The following is a 10160-nucleotide window of genomic DNA, read 5'->3' as shown; positions in this document are numbered from 1 at the left end:
AGCTTGACTTTCTGGCTTGTTTCCTAAATGAAAGGTTGCATAAAATCTAGTTCAAGATGATGAAAGTGGTGAGATAATTCTGGTAATTCCACAGCTCAGAAGTATCACCAAATTTACCTTATTATGAATCTGTCTATTATAAATATATTTTGTTTTATTTTAGCATGACAAATATGCTTCACTTAATTACTTTATAATTTAAACTAAATAAATTATGAATTACAGTGCAAGACATCATATTTTAACTGTTGTGTCCATCTGCACCTATTTTATTGCAGTAGTTCCCAGAAGACAAAGTAAAGGATAGTAATCTTCTTGTACAAATACAGAGCTTTAACTTGGTTCCCACTTCAAATTTTGAAAGCTGTAGATGGCCTTATTAAGATTAGATTTCCAAAGCACAGATAAAAGAAGATATTTTTTCCTAAATACTTCTGACAAAAGGAAGGCAGGAGTTGTTCACCTGCTCTGCAAAGTTGCTCAAGGTCAGATTCATTTCCTCTAATCATAGCAGTTCACAAAGTGAGCATCTCAATCTCATGATGTTGCAAGCTCAAATGAATGGGCTCAGATGGATTGAGATTAGCTACTGGTAGAAGTATCTTTCTCTGAGCATTCACAGATGCCACATGGTTAGGTTGGATGTCTCACTTTCCATCGCCGATCATTTGGGAAGAGTTGTTCTGCCCATCACGGCATTTCTGAGGTTACAAGTGGAAGCTGCTCTTCTCCCCAAAGCAAAGGGGATATGTATGCATCCAGATGTACAAAATCTCACTCCAAATCAGCCCTTCTGAGACTGCTGGGCTGCAGGCAGCACTGAACTCTCTTCAATAGTGGTTAAGTTGTGGGCTGCACCCAAGATCATTACTGAAAGCCTTCAGGATGAAATGAGGTGAACTACTGTGTACCTCAGACCAGTAAGTCTCTTTGGGACCATTCTTTGCCTTACACAACATGTCAAAGCTCACAGAAAGCAATTTTTCTTTCAGTGCCTCCTTTTCAGCTGGGAAGCATTTGAAGAGAAGCACTTGTCCCTTGAGTGCTCAAGTATGTACTTTGTGTATTACTAAAGAAAGGGCACTCCAATAGCTCTTCTGGGAAAGCACACCATATTTCACTTCACCTCATGCACTTTCAAGGGGCTTTGCAGAAATGGCTTGTTCTGGGACATCTGTGAAATATAATTAGGAAGAAAAATAAAGAAGCTTTCTTCCCTTTCAGATTGAGATAATCCACATTCAGAAAAATAAGACTTTTTTCACTGCCCTAAGTGCTCTCTCTGCTGAGAGGTCACCTTTGGATAGAAGTGTTTTAATTTCCGAAGTTATAAAGTAAGTAATTACAATATTCAGAGATATAGTGCTGGTTTTGTACTGTTATTTTTTGAGCAAGGAATGGGTCAGTGTATTCAGATTTCAGTAGGTGTATTCCTCTAAGAGACCATTGGGTGAGGACTGGAATCTTCAAGAAGAGCTGTAGCTTCGGATGGACATCCGCTGCTGTTTAGTGTAATGGGCAATGGTGGGTATTAAGGATAGAGATGGCTGTTCTCTTCATTTTCTCGTGTAGAGTGAAATGATGGTGGGTGAGATAATGTGAAACTTCAGGTTTTTAGGCAGGAAGGCAGAGTGGCAAAGAGGGGGAGGGAGGGAGGGAGGGAGAAAAGGATATGCCGGTTATTGCAACCTCCCAACCTTTGGAATAAGTGGGTAGACTTTTGCTGTAGAAAAAAAAAAACAAAAACAAAATGAGAAATGCGACTATGATGGGAAATATGATGGAAGAGCTCAGGAAGGCAGGAAGAGGTACCTTCTGTGTTCATGATGTTAATAAATCCATAGTTGCATTTGGATAACTTTGGATCACAAACGCAAACATAAGGAATGGGAAGGGCATGGACCAGAAGATGTTAATGAAAATCTCTCCTCTCTGCCTGGAAAGTAACTCAGAAGTACCAGACAGTATTTGCCAAGCAGAATAAAGCAACATATGCTGGTTAAACCTCTGGATATTCAGCTAGTGAAGCACTTAAGTGTGGTGTTTGATTTGCCAGATCTGCTGTTTGGATGATGGGAAAATTAGGAGTGATTTTCTTTGGGCTAAGTATGCATACAGCTCCATGGGGGCCGGGATGTTTGCCCAGGGAGCCTCTGCCCAACTAGTAGAGATTCCCACTTGTGTAATTTCTGTTCAACCATCAACCAGGTGCCTTTTTTGGCATAAAATCAGACACAAGTTTAAATTATTTTGAAGAGTTTCTACTGGGAAAGATTGGATTCTTTGAAAAAAAAAAAATTGAAAGTGAGTCAAAATAATAATAAAAGAGATTTCACTGCAGCCATATTTTCATCTCTAATTAATTAGAGTAGGTCCAGATATACAACTGTTTACTCAATACTGTTCCAGTAGTGTTTGATACAGCTGTTCTATATGAGAATTCACTTAACATAGCTTGATGCCAAGCCAATAAAATATAAGAAGGATTTTACTTTTTTCAACAGGTAATTACAGAACTTAGGAAGTCTTTAGAGAAAATGTTGATTGAGAAGTGCGAAGACAGATGAGTATTTACAGATAAATTTCTTTTTCTTGTTATAGATGTGTTATAGATTATTTGGGCAGTGCTGAAAGAAATTTCCATGGTACTATTACAGTTTTTTGTTTTGTTTTTTTTTAACAGAAAAAGAATTGCAAGTAAAAGTGCTTTTTCTCTGGCTATGTGTAGGTAAACATACAGAGATCCATGGGAGGAAAATTATGAGCTCTTTGGCTGTACCAGGCTTTATTTTGCACTTGTGCAGATAGTAACAAAGTCGGTGGGTGGCAAAGGCTGTAGGACCCATTAGGACCCTCCTGGCTGATCTCCCATGCAGGGCTGGCACCAGCCATGAAAGCCTGATGAGATAAAAACAATACCAAGGTGCTGCAGAAGGGCATAGTGCTGCTGCTTGAATTATAATTCTTTGTGTTTATAGCTAGTTAAGTCTGTCTCCCATTAGATTTTACACTTATGCAAAGGAGCTTTTTTTGTTTTGACCTTCTCTGTAAAACCTAGAGAAGTTTTCTTTCATAAATCTTAGTATTTTTTACCCTTCCAATGAATTCTCTGTAATTTTTCAGTGTTATCTTTGCTTGTAATAGACTGGTGTGTTCCAATTATAATCTCGGCAATTCCAGCAAGAGCAAAATAATTATTTTGCTTCTCATATGCACATAGCCATCTTTCTTTTTCCTCTTCTCACCAGCATGAAATGCAGAATCTCATGTCTATTGTAACTTTTCTTCCAGTTCAAATCAAATGTAATTATGTATATGTTTGTTAAGTAATTTAAACCCCATGATATTGAAACCACTGGGATTACTGAAATTGAGAAGCTGTGACCCAAGTCAGTTTAAATAGCACTGCTATGACTCCATGCTGCACATGCAGCTCAGCACAGCCTAAGGGAAATCCTGGAAAGAAGAACATGAGGCAGCAGAAGATAGCTCTCATGGAGCTCAAAGACTGGGACACACAGGACAATCTTATTCATGTCCTTTCCCTTGTCACCCGAGTAAAGAGACAGATATCCTCACTTCAACTTCCTTTCAGGTACCTGTAGAAAGTGATGAGGTCCCCCCTCATCCCCTGATCCTCCTTTTCTCCAGACAAACAACTTCAGTTCCCCCAGTCACTCTCATAACTCTTATTTTCTAGTCAGCTTTGTTACTGCATTTGAAATGCAATTCACAAACCTCACATCCTTCTTGTAGTGAGGTGCCCAGAAGTGAACACAAGACATGTACTGTGGTCTCACCAGAGCTGTATACAAGAGAAAAACCCCTTTCCTAGTCCTGCTGGCTTCATTAGAGTTCATTATAATTAAAATATAGTTCCTTAAAGCAAGGAATATTACAAAAAATATCCAGACCAGCACAAGTTGGTATTACCAACAGTTTTGTTACCAGCATTAGAAAGAGTAGTTCCTGGATCTTATAGATTACAATCAGACTAAGAAAAACCATGTATACACTGCTAAACTTCCTACTTATATCATTTCCGTTGCATCAAGCAAATCAAGGGGCATGGGCCTGATTTCACCTCCTCTTACTAATGTTTTGCCAGCGTTATTGTGCTGGTGCACATGCAAGGAAAGTATCAAAAATATTCATTTCAAGCTCCGCTGCAAGCAGAGTAAAATAATCAATATTCACCTACAAGTAAAAGGAAAAACAAAACTTGCTTTCAAAACAATCTTCTAGAGACTTATATATAACATGTAGTGTGAATAATTGGATGAAAGTAATAAGTATACAATCAAAGTGTACATTATATATAACCAAAATTTATACTTAGTTTGTTTCCACTCTTGTTTTTTTCTGACTTGTTTGCTTTTTTTTCTCCCCACAATCTTTATCTCTATTAAATGAGACTTCGTCCGTTTTTATTGTATCTGTAGTAAGTTTTGTTTTCCTGCTTTTATTTTCTATTGAAAAACAGCTCCTTGACTTTGCCACAAATATTTTTTTAAATGAACTGAATGTTTGAGCCTTTTACACCTTTTCATCCTCTCTTTCAGACTGCGTACTATGAAAGCTAATCATATGGCACCTAAAAATTTGCCAGTTCATGGATGGAAAGCCATCTGCACTGGAGAATAAGCACAGACTCCATGCTGATAAAAGGAAAAGAACCTCATATGATACATTTACTTGAGGAAAATATTCTCCTAGAAGTTAACATTTTAACAGAATATTTCTATTTTGTTAAGAGAGATCATTCTGGTTAACCAAGAAAGACCTAAAGCTTTATATTTCTTTTTTTCTGGGTATTATCTAAATTAATTCTCCAGGAAAAAAAGAAATACATGTGAGTTCACCAAAAATCAGGAAGATTACTTAATCGCAAGGTTTCCAACATTCTCTTTGAGTATTGGTCTTACTTACTTACTTAATACTGTCTTCCAAATTTATTCAAAATACAGCACAGTATCATTCAGCATAGAATAAATTATTGGCCTATTTTGAATATTCAGAATTAATTATGTGATTTGATACCCAGCTGGAGATACTCCTTAAGCAGATATTTCATACCCTCTGGGGACCTGTGAAAAATACAAAGGAATTTAAAGCTTACCTTCCTTCCTTCCTTCCTTCCTTCCTTCCTTCCTTCCTTCCTTCCTTCCTTCCTTCCCTCCCTTCTTCCCTCCTTTCTTTCAACAAATACTGTTTCTGTTTTATTTCCCATTCTAAATGCAGGAACTCATTCACAAGAATGCCTTAATGTGGCAAGGTGCATTTGGAACATATGAATTTGGAGCAAATAATTATAATAACCTTCAATAGCCATGTCTTATTCCTTAATGTTTTCTGTTGTCTAACTCTATGAGCTGTAAATATTTGTTTCTCTGCAATTCAAACATACCACTCAGTCACTAATGAGAATGCAATTCTGGCTCTCAGCAGGAGAAAAATACTTAACTGGGAATGCCCAAAAGACAGACCAGAAATCAAGAGAGCTGTAAAGTAATGTTTTTTAGGAGCAGGGACACATAAACAGGTTCCTGTGGATAATCTTGACTGTGAACTTGTTAAGTAGAGTATAAGTTGGTCTGTGATGTTCTTACAAACTTGCATTTATCTGACTTCATATACAAGCTTCTCTAAGCATCAACATAAAAGGAGTCAGGACCTCTAATTTCTTACGTCAGAAACATTTATCTCAAAGAAAGAGCAAGTCATTGTGATTGCAAACTGCTCAATATGCAGCAAGTTCACATCCCAGAGCCCAGGCTTTGCTCTTGATCTCTCTCCTCAATTACTACTCCTCATTCCTACTGCAGGAGAAATTAAGAGCCCAGAGGCAAAAGCATGGTCTGGTTAGACTGCACATCAAGCAGGGAAGTAGCAATGAGAAGCCTCATCTCTTACAGAAATTGTGCTGAACAAGGGGTTAGCCAGATTTGGTGGGAAAATGAGACAACATGTGCAAAGATGAGATAGGAGAGGAAATTAATGGGGGGAACAATCCTGTTTCATGTCTTGGACTGTAGCCTCCAAGCACCGTCATGCACTGTTCCATTCAGCCTCCAGGCATCTAGAATTGAATCTGTACCTGATGGTACACTCTCTGAACTCTTGGACAGCCCTGAATATACTCATGTGGTTACGTTTCTTCTACAGAATCTTTGTTTTCAGGGCTGGGATTTTTTCTGGCACAACCACTGGCCATTTCATGAACATGGTAGAAAAGATAACCAGAGACAGTGAACTTGGGCAGGGAGTGCAAAATGTTCACTTCTTAGAAATGAATGAAGTGAAAGCTTTTGTTCAACAATGGGAAACAGATACCTTAACTGTCAGATTATAATTTTATTTCAATATTATTAATCTGGGAGATCGTAAAGTGCCATGGATCTGGTGGTCAAGAAGTCCAGTGGCATCCTGGGAGGCATTAGGAAGAACATTGCTAGCACAGCAGGGAAGGTTATCCTACCCCTCTACTCTGCCCTGGTGGGGCCTCACATGGAGTCCTGTGTCCAGTGCTGGGCTGCCCAGTAAGAGAGAGATATGGACTTACTAGAGAGAGTCCAATGAAGGGCTTACAAAAATGATAAAGGAATTGGAGCATCTTTCATGTGAGAGAAGCTGAGGGATTTGGGCCTGTTTGGCCTGGAAAGGAAAAGGCTCAAGGGATCTGATGGATGTATATAAGTATCTGAACAAAATGTGTTTTGAGGATAGGGCCAGAATCTTCTCACTGGCACCCAGTTTCGAAAGACAATGGGCACAACCTGAAACACAGGAAGTTCCAATTGAACATGAGGAAAAGCTTCTTTATTGTGAGACTGACTGAGCACAGGCTCCACAGAGAGGCTGTGGAGTCTTCTTTGGAGATATTCAAAAGACATCTGGACACAACCCTGGGAAACATGCTCTAGGAACCCTGTTTGAGCAAAGAGATTGATCTCAAAAGGCTCCATTCAACTTCAGTCATTCTTTGATTCTGTTCTTCTTAAACCTACTTTCCATTAATTAAAATTTGCTGAAAGTCCTGCTTTTTTTTTTTTAACTTGAGTCAGAGATCTCAAAATGCTCACTAAAGCTAGTTCTACATTATTTGCCTGAAGTTTCAAGTTGTTTTTCATTGATTCTGGGGTTCTCTTTGGCGTCTCTCAGCCGATGCTGCCTTGAAGCCCTTTCCAGGATTGGAGCTCCATTTGTTTTACCCTTGTTTACAGCAAACGAACAACAATGTAGACTCCAAAAGCTTTTAAGTTCAAGGTAGGTCCTGGCCACTGGCATTAAGCCACAGCCTGTGCAAGCTCACTATTGATTACAAGAGGAGCTCTGTGCAGAGACAGCAGTTTTCTCCTCCACAATTGCAAAAAATCAGAGCCAACTTGAACATGAGTTGATAGTGAAACAGATCAGAATGAAAAGGAAGAAAAAAAAGTTAGGGAACTAAAACTGCGAGTTTGTGTAAACAGATGTGCACAGAAAACAAGTCCTGGGCAACTGAGCATCACTGAATACTAGAGCATTGGCGGTGTTGAAATTCTGCCTACAGGGTAACTTTCTTGTTCAACTCCAGTTCCACTTTTTCACCATAAGCCAGCCCATGGTTAAATGACACAGCCACACTGTTCTGTAGTCATGTTACCACATCCAGAAACACAAGCAGTGCAGTATGTTCAGGCCACTCACCACACATAAATACAGCCAGCCATATGGCTTCCAATATTGATGCTTGTACTACCCAAGTAATGTGGCAAAACTCCATGATGTCACTGTGCTGGGTCTAAAGCAACATTTTTTGTCATTTGTTTTTACGTACTTATTCAGCATCAGTGGATAAAGGAAGAGCAACTGACTTGGACTTGTGCAAAGCATTTGACACTGTTTCATATGACATCCTTGGTTGCATCAAGCAGAATGTGACCAGCAGGTTGGGGGAGGTGATTCTGCCCCTCTACTCTGCCCTCCCTGGAGTACTGCATCCAGTTCTGGAGACCCCAACATAAGAAGGACATGGAGCTGTTGGAGCAGGTTCAGAGGAGGGCCATGAAGATGATCAGAGGGATGGAATATATCCCCTCTATGAGTACAGACTGAGAGAACTGAGACTCTTCAGCCTGCAGAAGGCTGCGAAGAGACCTTATAGTGGCCTTCCAGTACCTGAAGGGGGCCTAAAGGAAAGCTGGGGAGAAACTTTTTATAAGGGCATGTAGTGACAGGATGAGGGGAAATGGTTTTAAACTGAAAGAGGGTAGATGTAGATTAGATATTAGGAAGAAAATCGTAACTGTGAGAGTGGTGAGACACTGGAATGGGTTGTCCAGAGAATGTTGTGGATGTCCCCTCCCTGGAAACATTCAAGGCCAGGCTGGATGGGGCTTTGAGCAACCTATTCAAGAGGGAGATGTCCCTGCCTATAGCAGAGGGATTGGAACTACATGATATTAAAGGTCCCTTCCAACCCAAACTATTCTATGGTTCTAATATTCCCTTACAACTCAACTGAATTTGCAACTGACAGCAGAATTTTTCCCACTGGATATAAGTCAACAAGCATTTTCATTTCAGAATTTGTTTCCCAGATCAAGACCAAACATATCCTTTAGCCAACATCTCTCTCTCTTCTTTAATTTCCCTCATTTCCTTGAGTGATACTCCTGTTAAAGTAGTGAAGAATTCCACACAAGGCAATGAAGATTCAATATACATAGCTTAGAGAGAATTGTTTCCCTATAAATTGATTTCAAAAAAAAGATCTTGGCACTTTGACCAAAACCACATCTCTTAAATTATCTCATATACCTCCAAACACACAGTCCTGAGCCCTTTTTTGTCCATACTGGAAAGACAGTTGTACTTTGGCACCATTTAAAAGGTTTTGAGAATTATGATGATTTAAAACAACGTATTCCCCAAGCAGACTGTGGACTTGAGCAGAAACAGCCACAAAGTCCTGCGGGGACTTCACAGCACAAAATTGACTTAGCAGGGAAGTGCGTAGATTGTATAGTGATAGATGCTATAGAAAACTCTGTGATATAAAAGATAGATAGCCATTTGAAAGAGATCAAGAAAAACGACTGAAAACCAGAACCAGCTTTTTGCAAATTATTATCAGTATCAGACAGAGTAAGGATAGAGACAAAAACTGTGTTGATAAAGCCATGCATTGCTGTTTGATCTCGTCCACAACTGATCCAGTGTGAAAAAAGCTATTGCTATAAAAGATTTCATTAGTGCTTTCTTTGGCCATATAAATATCAGCATCCTAGGACCAGATAGAGGGAAAATAAATAGCAAATATTCCCCTGCTTCTCTTGGTCAGGGCTCCAACCTGGGGTTTCCCTCTGTGATGGGAGCCAGTATGGGAGTAAAGGTTTCAAGAGACAGCTGGCTGAGGTCTTCAGCTTGGTACTGAGATACAAAACTTTTATCCTTGTCCTTGTTGTACTAGCTGCTCATTAAATACATCTCCTGGTTTCTTTTTTTGTTGTTTTTTCCCCACAAATTAATTGTTTGGTTTTGGAGACTAACGTTGAAGACACTCCATTAGTCTTACTCTTGGCAAGAACTTGGGCCCACTCACGTTCTTCAAGCAGAAGATGGAGTGATGGAAATATGTCTTCAGACATTCCCTGTCTTCTCATTAGAATACATCCTCAGGCAAAATGATGTATAAAAACTAAACAATTATTTGATAAATTCCTGTTAGTTAAATAAAAATTTCATATTGTAAACAGAAGAAAATGCACTTTCACTGAAGACAGCAACAGAAATATATATGTTTGCACTTGTGAATTTAAGTTAAATTCAAAGGGTTCATTTTGAGACTCAGTTTCACTTTTTAATTTTGCAAATGTTGTTGACACATTCAGCAGTTAATTAGCACATCTTGTATGCTCTTTAAATTATACAGGAGCTGCTTTCAAAAAAATTGCTAATGGAGATTCTGGAGAACCCAGACACACAAAGAAAAAGCTTAATATCTATCATTTTAGTGTTAGTTAGAGCCTACAGAGATAAAAGATATATTCTGGGACTGTATAAATCTGTACAAATGAAAAATAAAAAACAAATGAAAGAGTAGGAAACTGAGCATCTGCATTTCTGTAGACTAAACACACTTATAAAGAAAAACATATTGGGAGACTCTAGTGAGC

This window comes from Meleagris gallopavo, chromosome 1, assembly GCF_000146605.3.
Source record: "Meleagris gallopavo isolate NT-WF06-2002-E0010 breed Aviagen turkey brand Nicholas breeding stock chromosome 1, Turkey_5.1, whole genome shotgun sequence".
NCBI classification, from domain to species: domain Eukaryota; kingdom Metazoa; phylum Chordata; class Aves; order Galliformes; family Phasianidae; genus Meleagris; species Meleagris gallopavo.
Note: the sequence above shows the minus strand (reverse complement) of the source record.